General features: G+C 41.2%; 1 protein-coding gene and 1 long non-coding RNA gene across 6 annotated transcripts in view; both read left to right on the top strand.

Annotated features, from left to right (window-relative positions):
* Nucleotides 1–16,767, top strand: part of KDM5B (lysine demethylase 5B) — a 115,364-nt gene that overhangs the window by 35,631 nt on the left and 62,966 nt on the right. The window lies entirely within an intron of this gene.
* Nucleotides 12,275–15,302, top strand: LOC309849466. Its single transcript, XR_014303709.1, has 2 exons — nt 12,275–14,656; nt 14,867–15,302. It is a non-coding gene; the product is annotated as an uncharacterized lncRNA (long non-coding RNA).

Genomic DNA, 16,767 nt, shown 5'->3' with positions numbered 1-16,767 from the left:
CTCTCCGCTGAGCAGAGAGCCCGATGCGGGACTCGATCCCAGGACTCTGAGATCATGACCTGAGCCGAAGGCAGCGGCTTAACCCACTGAGCCACCCAGGCGCCCCTGTTTGTTTTTGTTTCAAGAGAGAAAGTGCTCAAGTGTGGGAGCAGCAGTGGGTGAGGGAGAGAAAATTTCAAGCAGACTCTGCACTGAGTGTGGAGGCTACTGTGGGCCTTGATCCCACGACCCTGAGATCACCACCTGAGCCGAAACCAAGAGTCAGAGGCTCAACAGACTGTGCCACCTAGGTGCCCGTTTCCTTTTTGTTTGTTTGTTTGTTTTTATCTTGAATCAAGCAGTTTATTTAGTATTGCTTCCTAGATGTATTAAAAACACTTTCCAGTATGTTTAAACAACTTTTAAGTCTTCAAACGTTGAGTATTTTAGTTAGGGAACATGCACCTAGCCTAAGAGTTCTCTTCTGAGCTATGCTCCTTATGTGGCCGTAGGCAGATTTTTGTGCATTCCTGTGCTAATTCATGCCATCTCACTGGCTTGACCAGATTGTAATGTTCAGAGAACTGAAAGTTGAAAACTTAGTGTGTGTTGAGCACTTGGTTGGGGCTTTCATTCAGCTCATATTCCTATGTGGCCTACATACTCCAGACTAGATATTGAAATGTTACCATTTTACTCTAATCTCATAACTCCGAAACAAAGAACAAATCCTTATCAAACCCACACATTTACAAGGTCTTTAAGGCAAGATCCTCCCAGGGGCACCTGGGTGGCTCAGTCGTTAAGCTTCTGCCTTCAGCTCAGGTCACGATCCCAGGGTTCTGGGATGGAGCCCACATCCGGCTCCCTGCTCAGTGGGAAACCTGCTTTTCTCCCTTTCCCACCCCCGCTGCTTGTATTCCCTCTCTCCCTGTTCCTTTCTCTTTCTGTGTCAAATAAATAAAATCTTAAAAAAAAAATCCTCCCAATTTTCTGTGTGGTTGTACCAACTCATCATTAAACCAGATGGTAATGTCTCATCTTTGCCAGTCTCTAACTTGGAGGGAAGAGATGGGGAGAGCAGGATCTCTTAGGATTTGTATTATGGTATCTTAGTTATGGGACAGGGTTGAGGGAGTGGAGATGAGAGAGGTCTACAAAGACAGACTTCAGAGTATAATTTCCATTTTGTAAAATTTCAGATATTCACATATTCAAAGCTTTTTCTTCTCCCAGAGAGGCTCCTATCCAGTGGTATGATGTATTATGGATAAATTGAGACTGGCCACCAGATTTTCCAGTAGGAGGCTGGCTTCGGGGATTTGTGTATGATGTGGATTTAGGGTTTTTAAAAACTGTGCTTCATGAGCTTGGGTGGCTCAGTCGTTAAGCATTTGCCTTCAACTCAGGTCATGATCCCAGTGTCCTGGTATCCAGCCCCATATAGGCTCCTTGCTCAGTGGGGAGCCTGCTTCTCCTTGTCCAGCTCCCCTGTGCTTGTGTTCCCTCTCTCACGATCTCTCTGTCATAAATAAATAAAATCTTTAAAAACAAAAAGATTGTCATTAAAGGAAAAATTGTACTTCATGGCAGTCCATTCTACTGGGTTCCTTTCACCCCTTTTTTTCTCTGCTAATCTGTGGCTTTTCTCCTCTTCATTTATAAAATTTATCTTCAACTTACGTTTTAATTACTTATCAAGATTTTTTTTTTGAGAGGAACGGAGTTTAGAATTTGACTTAGGATCCAAGGTAATTTGTTTTTGGAGATTGGTATCAGCTAGGAAGTGAGAACTTGAAGAGAGCAGATTCATGGAAAGAATACTAGAGTAGGAAACAAAACATTTGCCTTCTGGTGTGTGTTCCATTGTTAATGTGTTATCCTTGAACTGTTAGCTTTAAGAGGGTCCTGACTATTTTCAGAGTTTCTTATTCCATTGAACTTGCCTATAAAAGGGGATGATGCTGGCCCTGCTTTACATAGTGAGTCCTAAAAGAGGTAAGTAAACTTACTCAAAGTCACCTGACCAGTATGTGATGGACTAAGGATTTGAACCTAGAGTTAGTGCACTTAACCACTACTTAGGGGCTCTTGGGTGGCTCAGTGGGTTAAAGCCTCTGCTTTCGGCTCGGGTCATGATCCCAGGGACCAGGGATCGAGCCCCACATCAGGCTCTGCTCAACAGGAAGCCTGTTTCCTCCTCTCTCTCTGCCTGCCTCTCTGCCTACTTGTGATCTCTGTCTGTCAAATAAATAAATCTTTGGGGCGCCTGGGTGGCTAGTGGGTTAAGCCGCTGCCTTCGGCTCAGGTCATGATCTCAGAGTCCTGGGATCGAGCCCCGCATCAGGCTCTCTGCTCAGCGGGGAGCCTGCTTCCTCTCTGTCAAATAAATCAATAAAATCTTTTATAAATAAATAAATAAAATCTTTAAAAAAATCCCACTACTTATATTGCCTCATATATCCATTGTAAAGATAACAGTTAATAGATGAGACAGTTGATGGAAAATTATGAATCTTTTATTACTTTATTATTGGCTGCTTTATTATCTGTTTGTATTATTCTTTTGCTTATACATTCCTGTCCTGGTGTAGGCTACCCTTTTTTTTTTCTGATGTACTCAGCAGAAAACATTTTTGTTACTTAGTTCTTTCTGCTAACATATGACAGTTTCATAGATAAGGAAACTGCTGAGAGAAGTTAAGTGAATTGTCTAAGGTGAAAAAGCCTTTTTTAAAGGTTTATTTATTTATTTGAGAAAGAGAGTGTCTTTGTGTGAGTGGAGTAGGGGCAGAGGGCGAGGGAGAATCTCATGCTGATTCACAACAGTGTATTTTTTTTCTTTTAAGATTTTATTTATTTATTTGACAGAACGAGATCACAAGTAGGCAGAGAGGCAGGCAGGGAGAGAGAGGAGGAAGCAGGCTCCCTGATGAGCAGAGAGCCCGATGTGGGGCTCGATCCTAGGACCCCGGGATCATGACTCGAGCCAAAGGCAGAGGCTTTACCCCACTGAGCCACCCAGGTGCCCCCAACTGAGTGTAGAAGCCAATGCTGGACTCAGTTGATCTCAGGATCCTGAGATCATGACCTAAGCCGAAATCAAGAGTCAGATGGTCAACCAAATGAGCCACCCAGGTGTACCCCCTAAGGTGACACAGCTTTTAAAGGACAGATTAGAAACTTCCAAACCATGGCTTTACTTCCAAGTTCACTGTTCTTCCTTATTATATACAGTGGCTCCCTTAATAAGTCCCACTAATTAGCTAGCTCTTCTCATTTCCTCTCATAGGCTTTTTGGGGCGAAGAGTGGTTTTCCCTAGCTTCCTTCTCACCATCCAAACACAACTGAAGGGACATCAGTAAAATTAGTAGTGATACAAAATGATACTAAAATACCATTTCATTAATTCTTAATCCTGGCTCATCAATTTCAGTAACCACCCAGGTTTAATGGAAGAGTATCCATTAAGCCTTAGGCACCCTGAATGTAGCCCTAACTCCCATCAAAATCATCCTGGACTCCACTGCAGAATTGAATTAGAATCTCATGGAATGCCCACGTTTGGATTTTAAGGCATTCCTCTGGCCTCTGGTCATATTTATTTGTTTATTTATTAAAAGATTTTACTTATTTTTGAGAGAGAGAGAAAAAATGGCGGGGCGGGGGCATGGCTGTGTTAGCGGGAGAAGCGGACTTCCCACTGAACAGGGATCCTGGGAGGAGGGGGAGGACTCATTCCCAGGAGCTTGGATTCGTGACCTGAGCAGATGCTTGACTGACTAAGCCACTCAGGCGCCCTCCTCTGGTCATTTTAAAAGCCATGGTGTGTGTGTGTTTATTATTTTTGAAGATTTTATTTGAGAGGGAGAGAACACAAGTAGGCAGCGCGGCATGCAGAGGGAGAGGGAGAAGCAGCCTCTCCACTGAGCAGGGACCCCAATGTGGGACTCGATCCCAGGACCCTTGAGAAGATGACATGAGCTGAAGCCAGATGCTTAACCGACTGAGCCATCCAGGTGCCCCCCGCCCATCTAGGTTTAAGAACTGATTTTAGATAGTTCCCTGATAAGGTTTAGGCAGCTGTTAATATAAGGAATTCTCTATCTGTTGACTTTGAATTAGCAGAATTTCTCAACTATAGGGCCAGAAACTAGGGACTCCTTTTTTTTCAGCTCTGGTGAATGAAGAAATGAATTGGGTCCACAGCTGCAAAATCCTTTATTTAAAACCTGCAAAAATAGAAGAGTTTTATGGAGTTTGTCCCTTTGATACCCGGCAGCCATTCAGCTGAGGACCAATTTTATTCGGCTGCAATTTCTGCATATTTTACATTAAAGTGGGTTTTCTTGTAAATCAAATTATTATTAAATGTGGCAGTAAATGTGAAATAAATAAGGCAGTTGATGGTGCTGTCTCTACAATAATACCAGCATGGTTTGAGATATATCCCAAGATAAATTTAAGACCTTTGGAGGTAAGACCTATTTATCTGCCATTGTAAGTTGAGCATGCCTATGTGTTAGTGCATCTTTTTCTCTTTCAAATAGGAGATGTAGCTAGCCTTGAAACATGGTCAGAATTATAGCATATTGAGTAGAATTGCATATTGCCCTAAAAATACTAAGTGATCTGGCAGTGATGTATAGAGCAGCTTCCTATCAATTCCTATTCAAGTCCAGACTTCAGTCTTTTACTTCAGATGTGGCTGTTAGGGATCATACAGGTTCTAAAATTATTTCTACCTTTTTTTTTTTTTTAAAGATTTTATTTATTTATTTGACAGAGAGAGATCACAAGTATGCAGAGAGGCAGGCAGAGAGAGAGGGGAGGAAGCAGGCTCCCTGCCAAGCAGAGAGCCCGATGTGGGACTCGATCCCAGGACCCTGAGATCATGACCAGAGCTGAAGGCAGAGGCTTAACCAACCCACTGAGCCACCCAGGCGCCCCTTATTTCTACTTTTAACGTTAGGCTTGCAGCTAATTGTAGCTGGGCTAAATAACTTAAATATTTGCATCTAGTGAAATGAATGGCTTATTATTTATGTTTCTCTTAGTACAATTGCCAAATATGTCTTGATATGGAACATTAAGCAAAAACAAAGATTTTGTAGTCTTTTAGTATCTTCTTAGAGACCTAGGCCATTTGGTAGTGTAGTTACTGTCCCTTTCGTGACCTTGATTTTGAATCTTGGAGTGTCCAGATGTAAAGTACTAAAGTTGTAGAACATGTGTTTACAGATACAGCAAGGCCTTCAAGGTAGGGTGTGGCCTGTTTACCTTTCCCTCCCCTCCGTACCCAGGTGGGTTTGGGTGTTGCTGAGGGGAAGGTTGTAGGGGCCGTGTCCAACCTTTTTCCTCAACCCCTTCCCCTGACAGATCATTTCTGGAACCTTTCTCTGAAGCATGTTATTTTTTCTTAACCTTGGTAGCCTCAATTTTCTCTCAGAAATTGTCTTTTCCTCACTGGGATCCTACTTGGGAAAAAAAAAAAGAAAAACAGAATCAAAACTACTTAATTAAATTTTCTTGGGGGAGAAAATCTGGCAGTATAGCTACTTGATTGTATTGAAGCAATATTTATGCCAGTTATAATTGCTGTAGGGGAGAAGAATCTGACATTTCTTCTGGTTTTATTTGGTGACTTTTGTGTCATGAGGTGTCAATGAATGATCCAAGAGAAATAATGCTCTCCTCTTAAATTTTCATGAGTGATCTATCATGTCAACCTATTTGAGTGGAAGATGATTTATACTAGGGATTTAGCTTTCTTATGATCCTTCCGGGTGATTTTTAAAAGGATGCTTCTAAATAGAAGCATATAATAAGACTTTTGGGAATATGCCAAAAATTTGTATGAATCACCTCAGTACGTAACTTTTTGGTAGGGGTAGACATTTGTTAGGGACTTTTTTTTTTTTAAGATTTTATTTATTTATTTGACAGAGACATAGAGAGCACAAGTAAGCAGAGTGGCAGGCAGAGGGAGAGAGAGAAGCAGACTCTCTGCTGAGCAGGGAGCCCGATGTGGGGCTCGATCCCAAGACCCTGGGATCATGACCTGAGCTGAAGGCAGCTGCTTAATCGACTGAGCCACCAGGCGCCCCTGTTAGGGACGTTTTGAAAGAGTAAGGTCTTCACGTGATCTTGTTATTCTCTTGCTCTTACTGTTTATAAACAAGGTGGTACTTAGTTAGCTTGTTCCTGTAACTGTCCTGGAAAGGAAACCATCTTTCTGAAGTTTTGGAAGGACTATTTTCCATGGTATTTCCACATGGTTTTGACAATAATAAATTTAAGTCATTTAGGGGTCCTACAAATACAGATTATTGTTACCAAGTTTTATTATAAGTGGTGAAGATGGGGTACCTGGGTGGCTCAGTCGTTAAGCCTCTACCTTCAGCTCAGGTTATGTTCTCATGGTCTTGGGATCTAGTCCCGCATCAGACTCCCTGCCCCGTGGGAGGCCTGCTTCTGCCTCTCCCAACTCCCCCTACTTCTGTTCTCTCTCTCATTCTGTCTCTCTCTCTCTGTATATAAATAAATAAATCTATAAATAAATAAAATCTTTAAAAAAAATGGTGGAAGAGAGGGGCACCTGGGTGGCTCAGTTGGCTAAGCATCTGCCTTCGGTTTTCGTTTGCATCATGATCCCAGAGTCCTGGGATCAGGTCCCGTGTGGGCTCCCTGCTCAGTGGGCAGTCCACTTCTCCCTCTGTCCCTCTGCCCCAACACATGCTCTCTCTCTCTCCTCTCTCGCTCCTGAATAAATAAACAAGATTTTTAAAAAGTGGTGAAAGAGGACCTTATTGGGACTGATGCTTAAAAAGTACATGGGGTGTCCCTTTTATACCAGTGTGTTTTCATTTACTAATAGATTCTCCTCCATAGAAATAGTGCTCGGACACTTAATATTCTTGTAAAGAGTCTGTGAAGATGTCTGTAAAATGTAAACTGACAGCTTTTACCAGGTCCTGTCAATTATAGGCATTACAATTTTAACAAAGGTCCTTAATATTTTAGTACAAGTGGTGTTTTTTGTTTTTAATTTATTCATTTGAGAGAGAATGAGCAAGAAAGAACACTAGCCAGGAGTAAGGACAGAGTGAGAGCAAACTCCCCTACTGAGCAGGGAGCCCAACTGGGGGCTGCATCCTAAGACCCTGGGATCATGACCTGAGCTGAAAGCAGACCCTTAACTGGCAGAGCCACCCTGGTGCCCCTTTAGTACCTCCGTTAATCGTTTCTTTATGTTTGCATATGATTAACTTGGTAGTTTCAAGATCTTTTTGGTGGTGGGGTTTTTAGGGAAGACTGGGCTGACACTGGTATACCTTTTCTAAAAAGGTTGGCAGTACACATAAAGGTCAAGAAATCATTGCTAGTGAATAGAGAAAACACTTAAAGGGACCTTTTTTTTTTTAATTCTTTAAATTTTTTATTTTATATAAACATATATTTTTATCCCCAGGGGTATAGGTCTATGAATCGCCAGGTTTACACACTTCACAGCACTCACCAAAGCACATACCCTCCCCAATGTCCATAACCCCACCCCCCTTGTCCCAACCCCCCTCCCCCCAGCAACCCGCAGTTCATTTTTTGAGATTAAGAGTCACTTATGGTTTGTCTCCCTCCCAATCCCATCTTGTTTCATTTATTCTTCTCCTACCCACTTAAGCCCCCATGTTGCATCACCACTTCCTCATATTAGGGAGATCATATGATAGTTGTCTTTCTCCGCTTGACTTATTTCGCTATAAAGGGGCCATTTTAAAAATCTGGATGGATAGAGTTCCTTGGAGGGACAGACTGGTTGGGAATTCTTTAGGGATAAGGATTATTAAGAGTTGTTTTCCAGAGTGTTTTTTTTTTTTTTTTTTTTAAGATTTTATTTATTTGACGGAGATCACAAGTAGGCAGAGAGGCAGGCAGGAGAGAGGGGGAAGCAGGCTACCCACTGAGCAGAGAGCCCCCTGCAGGGCTCGACCCCAGGGCCCTGAAATCATGACCGGAGCCAAATGCAGAGGCTTAACCCACTGAGCTACCCAGGCGCCCCTGTTTCCAGGGTTTGGATTGAGGAAATGACTCTTGGAGTGTTCTTGAGACCTTTTCAGCAGGTCCAAAAGAACTACCTCTTTTCTTTTCTTTTTTTTTTTTTATTTTAAAGATTTTATTTATTTGACAGAGAGAGATGACAAGCAGGCAGAGAGGCAGGCAGAGAGAGGAGGAAGCAGGCTCCCTGCCGAGCAGAGAGCCCAATGTGGGGCTTGATCCCAGGACCCTGAGATCATGACCTGAGCTGAAGGCAGCGGCTTAACCCATTGAGCCACCCAGGCGCCCCAGAACTACCTCTTTTCAACTAAATATATGTAACCAGATTTTCTTGATAGGCTTTAAACCAAGACAATATACTACAGCTGATTGACTATAAAAGAAAATATGAAATTCTAGCTTTTTAAAAAAAATTTTTTTTTAGTATTTTATTTATTTGACTGGGACAGCCTCTCTCAGAGGAACACAAGCAGAGGGAGTGGGAAGGCACACAACCAACGACTTATTTCCATTAGCCAGACATTAAAGAGACTTGTAAAATATATGCAACATAAAACAATGCCATTCTTTTACTTTTTGATTATTATTAAATGAATTTATTTGAAACATTTTATTTTATTTTTTTATTATTTTTTTTAAGATTTTATTTATTTATTTATTTGACAGAGAGAAATCACAAGTAGTTGGAGAGGCAGGCAGAGAGAGAGAGACGGAAGCAGGCTCCCTGCTGAGCAGAGAGCCCGATGCGGGACTCCATCCCAGGACCCTGAGATCATGACCTGAGCCGAAGGCAGCGGCTTAACCCACTGAGCCACCCAGGCGCCCCGAAACATTTTATTTTTTTAAGTTTTAATTTATTTGAGTAATCTCTACACCCAAAGTAGGGCTCGAACTCTGGACCTCAAGATCAAGAGTAGCATGATCTTCCAACTGAGCCAGCCAGGTGCACATAAAATATTTTAAATTTCTTTTGTCATCAGAGTGAATAGATACAAGCTAAATAGACTAAAGCTCTTTGAGGGCCTCAGTTTCTAAGAGTTTTCAGAGGTCCATGGGACGCTTGGGTGGCTCAGTAGGTGAAGAAGCATCTGCCTTCATTCAGCTCAGGTCATGCTCCCAGGGTCCTGGGATCGAGTCCCACATCAGGCTTTTTGATCAGCTGGAACCTGCCTCTCTTTCTCTCTGACAAATAAATGAATAAAAGCTTTAAAAAAAAAATAGGGGCGTCCTAAGACCAAAAGTTTGAGAGTTGTAGTCATAAGAGAAACAGTTCTGCAAAGGCCTGATTCAGGAGAAATAAATCTAGGATCTGTGCATGTGTAAGACGTACACTGGTTGCAAAGGACATTTAAAACCAGTAGTAGAGGGTTTGGTAAGAACTTCAATTATCTGTGCTTCTGTGAAATGAAATGAAAATTTAAATGTGTTTCCTAAAGGGAAAACAATACACTTCCCTTATAACCAGTATCAACTAAAATGTGAGAAAGTGGGCCTTGTTGGTCTTATTTTGTCATTTTATTAGTTTTTTTTTTTTTTTAAGATTTTATTTATTTGTCAGAGAGAGAGAGAGAGCACAGGCAGAGTGGCAGGCAGAGTCAGAGGGAGAGGCAGGCTCCCTGCGGGGCAAGGAGCCCAATGTGGGACTCGATCCCAGGACTCTGGGATCATGACCTGAGCCGAAGGCAGCTGCTTAACCAACTGAGCCACCCAGGCGTCCCTGACTTGGTATTTTAAAGAACTATTAGACTTCTAGAAAAATTGTGTAGAGTTCCCACGTATTCCTTCACCTAGTTTTCTCTTTTATTAACACCTTACATTATTATGACATCTTTGCTATAATTAATGAATGGACATTGTTATTAACTAAAGTCCATGCATTTTATTTATATTTCCTTAGTTTTATAGCTAATACCCTTCTTTTGTTTCAGGATCTCATCCAGGGTACCACATATTTGGCTGTCATGTCTCTTTAGGCTCCCCCCCCAAGGATTTTATTCATTTATTTGGCAGAGAGAGAGAGGTCAAGTAGTAAGAGAGGTAGGGAGAGAGGGTGGGGGAAGCAAGCTCCCTGCTGAGAGAGAGCCTGATGGTGGGCTCCATCCCAGGACCGTGAGATCATGACCAGAGCCGAAGGCAGAGGCTTAACTCACTGAACCACCCAGGCACCCCTCTTTAGGCTTTTTTAAGCTGTTGCAGTTTCTCAGACTATTTCTGATGAACTTGACGATTTTGAGGAGTACTGACTGGGAATTTTGTAGGCTGTCCCACTATTGGAATTTATCTCTTGTTTTTCTCATGATGAGACTACGTATATTGGCAACTCATTTTTTTTTTAATATTGTTTATTTATTTTTAAGATTTTATTTTTCAGTAATCTCTGCACTCAGTGTGGGGCTCAAACTCATGACCCTGAGATCAAGAGTCGCATGCTCCAATCAATGGCTGAGCCAGACAGGAACCTCTTGATTTTTTTTTTTTTTTTTTTTAAAGGGGATACCTATTCTTGCAGTCTTGTCTATGGAAGGACTTAAAACTGAGAATTTTTGTATCATCATAATGAGCATAAATCCTGTGCCACAACATGAGCCTCACCTCCCTTGATAGACTAACCCATATCTCAATAAGGAGCAGATGTGTTTTTACTAAACTGTTTTCTTCGTTTACGAAGTCTTGTTATCAAGTTTTCTTCATTGGCATGTTTTTACCAGTCAGACCTTTTGACTTTATACCTTTTAGCTTTGTAGAAATGTTTAACACTAACTTTCATGACTGGAATTTTTACTTGTTCGATAGCATTTGTTGAACATCCTCAGTACTATTCTGTGAAGGTAGTCTTCATTTCAAATTAAATAATTAAATAATTTTTATACTTAGATGTAGCTGATAATCTGTAGAGCCAGAATAACTGTCATTATTTTTTTTTTAAGTTTTATTTATTTATTTGAGAGAAAGAGAGAGCGTGTGCACACGCAAGTGAGCACGAGCAAGGGGAGAGGCAGACTCAATGTGGAACTCTATCCCAGGACCCTGGAATCATGACCTGAGCCAAAGGCAGTTGCTTAACTGACTGAGCCACCCAGGCGAGCTCCTCTTTTAGCAGATCCATTAAGTGCCTCTACCCTTGAATTACATACCTAAAACAATCTTAGAAAAAGCTCTTTAAGCATGGAAACCTAACAGTATATTCTTGTTTAAGAATCAAGGTTTCAGGGGCACCTGGATGGCTCAGTGGGTTAAAGCCTCTGCCTTCGGCTCAAGTCATGATCCCAGGGTTCTGGGATTGAGCCCCGCATAGGGCTCTCTGCTCAGTGGGGAGCCTACTCCCTCCTCTCTCTCTCTGCCTGCCTCTTTGCCTACTTGTGATCTCTGTCAAATAAGTAAATAAAATCTTAAAAAAAAAAAAAAAAGAAGAAGAAGAAGCAAGATTGCATAGGGGCTCCTGGGTGGCTCAGTTAGATGTCTGCCTACTGCAGGGGTTGTTATCTCAAGGTCCTGGTATCAAGCCCCACACCCAGCTCCCTGCTCAGCTAGATGTCTGCCTCTCCCTCTGCACAATTGTATATATTTCAGTAAAGCTGAAAAAAATCCAGCAAAAAATTAGACTAATGGGCCTTGAATATTATATATTAATTTTTTTAAAAGTATTTATTTATTTATTTAAAGATTTTAAAGAGAGGATGAAACAGGCTCCCCACTGAGCAGAGAGCCCTATTCAGGGCTCAATCCCAGGACCCTGAGATCATGACCTGAGCGGAAGGCAGAGGCTTTAACCCACTGAGTCACCCAGGCGTCCCGTGACTAACATTTTTGACCATTTACTTTGTAAATGCCAGGACCTGTCTAAAGGCTTTTTACATGTATTTAAGCCTCATAGTTTCCCCTTTATACATGCACCTGAGCTACAGGGAGATTAGTACAAAGCCACACGGTTAGGATTTGAACCCAGGCAGTGTGACTCCAGAGTGTATCCTCTTTCACATCTGTTTTACTCTACAAGGATAAAGGAAATGATATAATTGTGCTTAAAAAATGAGCATTGAAGGGCGCCTGGGTGGCTCAGTGGGTTAAGCCACTGCCTTCGGCTCGGGTCATGATCTCAGAGTCCTGGGATCGAGTTCTGCATCGGGCTCTCTGCTCAGCAGGGAGCCTGCTTCCCTCTCTCTCTCTCTGCCTACCTCTCCATCTACTTGTGATTTCTCTCTGTCAAATAAATAAATAAAATGTTAAAAAAAAAAAAAAAAGAGCATTGAAGGAGTAATTGGGTGGCAGGGTGTGGAAATATAAGGTAGTCCTTTAACCTGGGTTGAAATTGCCCTGATACCAACTAGAGTTAGGCTGGAAGGATAGAGTCCTTAAAGATAAAGCTTAGATGTCCGATGGTCCTTGAAAGTTGAGGCTGCAGTGACTTTTTTTTTTTAAGATTTTATTTATTTATTTGACAGATCACAAGTAGGCAGAGAGGCAGGCACAGAGAGAGAGGGAGAAGCAAGTTTCCTGCTGAGCAGGAAGCCGGATTCGGGGCTCTATCCCAAGTCCCTGGGACCATGACCTGAGCCGAAGGTAGAGGCCTTAACCCACTGGGCCACCCAGGAGCCCCTGCAATGACTTTTTTTTTTTTTTTTTTTTTAAAGATTTTCTTTATTTATTTGACAGACGGAGATCACAAGTGGGCAGAGTGGGAAACAAAGAGAGAGGCAAAGCTGGCTCCCCGCCGAGTGGAGAGCTGGGGTGGGGATGGGGGCTCGATCGGGACTCGATCCCATGACCCTGGGATCATGACCCGAACCGAAAGCAGAGGCTTTAACCCACTGAGCCACCCAGGTGTCACCTTGCAGTGACTTTTTGCTAGAAGAAATGATATTTCAGTGATCAGAACTTAATGTAAATATAGTACTTTCTATTTTTGTTTTACAATAAACAGTGCTTTATATTTGTCGTTTTAATTTTCGCCATAGTTCTGAAGGTGGCTCTTGTTTGTACAGTTCAAATTGAAAAGTTAAGATCCTTCTAGTGGTGGTTAAAGAACCAAAGTGCAAATCCAGGTCTTCTGACTTCTAAGTGCATTGCTCTTTGTGTCCTGTACTATAATATCTACAACCTCCTGACATTCTGAGGAGCCACGCATCTTATCCATTATCATGTCTTGGTTAAGTACAAGAAGGAACTGAGAAAAGTAGGTTGGGGTAGTGAGAAAGAACTTGGAGGTACAAACATTTATGAAAGCCAAACATATTCCCAGGACTTTTTTTCCTTCTTTTTTGAGGTTACATACCCCTTTGAAACCCTGGTGAAAGCTGTGAACTGGCTGGCAAAAATCCACATACAGTCAATTCTATATAATGTAAGAACCTCAGATTTAAGGAAGAAAGTGTGATTCTAAAGTCTCAAAAGAAAATTCTCAGTGTTTTTGTTTGTTTTTTATTAATGGCTCACTAAGGATGGGAGGTCTTAAACAGACTTTGAACAAATGGGTGGCTAACTAAAGCTGCTTAGTGCCAAGCCTATCTAGAGGGAATTAAGAAAAAAGGGAGAAGTTAGTCGTATCTAACACATTTTATTTCTTTTGGGAAGACACCGAAGTCTTGTATTACAGAACTGTCCTGGTAGACCGCCCATCAGTGAGTGGTCAGTGGATTCCACTGAGGGACTCACAAATAGTAACTCTGCTTGTCTTTTAATTTATAAATGGGGATTTATAATGATTATGCTCTTCCCAGTTCTTCCTCCCTGAATTTGTCTTAAGGACATCGTGTTGACATAAAACTGTTAATGTATGAGAAAGTAGTCTTTTAAATTGTACTTCATACATACTTCCATATGTGCTACTCAGATTTTTATTAAGTTTGAAGGGCGCCGGGGGCCCTTAAGGGGCCAAGGGGGGGGCCCTTGGCTTAACCAACTGCTCAGTTGGTTAAGCATCCGACTCTGGATTTCTGCTGGGGTCAATTCCTTTGGGATTGTGGGATTGAGCCCCATGTTGGGCTCCATGCTGTGTGCTGCATGTGGTGCCTGCTTGGGATTCTCTGTCTCCCTCTCCTCCTCTGCTTCCTCAACAACACCATTCCTCCCACTAATAAACAGCTCAAAAAAATCTTTATTCAGGTTGATAAATCTTGGTGGCTTAACTGAAAAATTTTCTGACTTGACTTAAAATACTAACAGATTCTTTGTTCAGTTCCTTAAAATTTTGCACTATCATTTTGTGTTACTGTGTTGATAACCTAAAAACAGACTCTGGATTCAGGCACAAAGTTTAGCTCTGCTGCACTGGATTAAAAATCCTTTGAATGCATATTCTGTCATGACTAGCTTTCATAGAACACATGCAGTTATAAAATACAGTGGTCCTTAGTTAATGTTATTCTTTGTGAACTAACCAGAATGAGCTTTTGACATTGATTTTTTTTTTTTTTTAAGATTTTATTTATATATTTGAGAGTGAGAGAGCAAACCGGAGCACGGGGAGGGGCAGAGGCAGAGGAAGAAGCAGACTCCCTGCTGAGTAGGGAGCCTGACATGGGACTCGATCCCATCCTAGGACCCTGAGATCTTGACCTGAGCTGAAGGCAGATGTCCAGCGGACTGAGCAACTCAGGCGCCCCTTGACATTAATTTTTAAAAGTTAGTTTGTCGGGGCGCCTGGGTGGCTCAGTGGGTTAAGCCGCTGCCTTCGGCTCAGATCATGATCTCAGAGTCTTGGGATCGAGTCCCGCATCGGGCTCTCTGCTCAGCAGAGAGCCTGCTTTCCTCTCTCTCTCTGCCTGCCTCTCCATCTACTTGTGATTTCTCTGTCAAATAAATAAATAAAATCTTTAAAAAAAAAAAAAAAAGGTTAGTTTGTCTGCCAGAGTCCGAGAACCAACTTCTGGAAAAGCCTCTTGTAAAGTATGTGCTTTCTAATTTTTCTTAGTGTTAGATCTTAAAATGGTGATAGCTTCTCTGTATTTAGAAAGATAAAGACAGTATTCTGGTATGTGGCTGCTAGTTGGGGATGATTCGCAGAGTGAATTTTCATGGAGTTTTTAAAAAATTCTTAGCATCCTATGAAAGTTAAGTTAATCTCCCACTGGTCAATTTTATTGCACATTTCTCAGTTAAATGTACTGTAAGTTGTTGCTCAGTTAATGCTGGGACTAAGGAAAATGTTGCTTGATGTGTCCCAGGCCTCTGACGATTTTGAAGCTTCAACTTCCTATTTAATTGCCTTGCAAGGAATATATTTTTTTAGTGCTTAGGAAAATAATTGAACGTTTAAATAATAGTTAAATAATAATAATTAATAATAATAAATAAGCCTTTCAAAATGAAGGCTTTAAAAAGACTTACTTATTTCAGTGAGAGAGAGAGAGAGAGGGCTGAGGAAGAAGGAGAGAGAAACTCAAGCAAGACTTTGCACTGAGTTTGGAGCCGGACATGGGGCTCAATCCCATGACCCTGAGATCATGACCTGAGCCTAAATCAAGAGTTGTTCCCTTAACTGACTGAGCCACCCAGGCACCTCTAAAAGACATTTGAAGTTTTAAAAGTGAGTGAATCTTAGCAGGAAATTTATATGGGATGCCTTGCAATTTATGAACCCTTAGAACACCTAGTTAGTATGGAAATACTCTTTTTATGCTAGAAAAATATTTGTGAATCATTTTATTGTTCGGGACTAAAAGTTTTGGTTAGATTATATGGTATCCCCTTTAGATACTTAAGTGTCAAACCCAAAATTATCACACTGTTATTTAATGGTTTCTTTCCTTCTTTGCTGGCTTTTTCTCCCCATTTAAAAATTAGAGCTCATTGAGGTGAGACTCAGCCAATGATATTTCAATGTGAGCATTGCAAATAATATGTAATTCTTTTATTGTAGTAAAGCTTTGCAGCTGACAGTGAAAGTCTTGAAACTAAATGGCATTGATAGTTTTCAGCGATCTGTATTTAATGAAGGAATGATCTTCTGAGTTTTTAGCTTATTATCCCTGCTGTGTGAACTTCCTTAGTGATAGATATGTTCTGTTTTCCTCTTGATGCTTTATTTTTAGGATTCATTTTATTTGAAAAAGCTTCAGTATAGAATAAGTATATATTATATAATACATACATATATATATATAAAAATACGTACATACAAAGACATAACTCACTATAGTATTAAAACTTTAATATATAGGGCGCCTGGGTGGCTCAGTGGGTTAAGCCGCTGCCTTCAGCTCAGGTCATGATCTCAGGGTCCTGGGATCGAGTCCCGCATCAGGCTCTCTGCTCAGCAGGGAGCCTGCTTCCTCCTCTCTCTCTCTCTCTGCCTGCCTCTCTGCCTACTTGTGATCTCTCTCTGTCAAATAAATAAATAAAATCTTAAAAAAAAACTTTAATATATAGATAAGATGAAATTAATTTCCTATCATTGTGTTTTGGGATTAGAAGGCCTATTTGGAAAAGAAAAAGTCCAACTTGATTAATCAGGGGATGTCCTACATTACCCATAAGTCTTAGTTTATAAAATTTTTAGGCCATGTGGACAGTATGTTAATCATTTATTTGTATATTCTTACATATTATCTTTGATACATTTTTGGTGTAGCCTTCAACGCAGATCAGTTCATTTCAGAAAGCCTACAGCTTTTATGAGATATTAGAGAGCAAAGCTCTGAACAACATAAAGTCTTCCTCTTAGCCTGTGATAGGATATTGAGCAATGTGATTGTCTTCCACTACATTGTGTTCTATATAATTAAACACATTGC

This window comes from Mustela nivalis (genome assembly GCF_964662115.1).
Source record: "Mustela nivalis genome assembly, chromosome: 16".
Lineage (NCBI taxonomy): Eukaryota > Metazoa > Chordata > Mammalia > Carnivora > Mustelidae > Mustela > Mustela nivalis.
The sequence above is the reverse complement of the archived record's forward strand: the minus strand, read 5'-3'. Positions and strand labels throughout refer to the sequence as shown.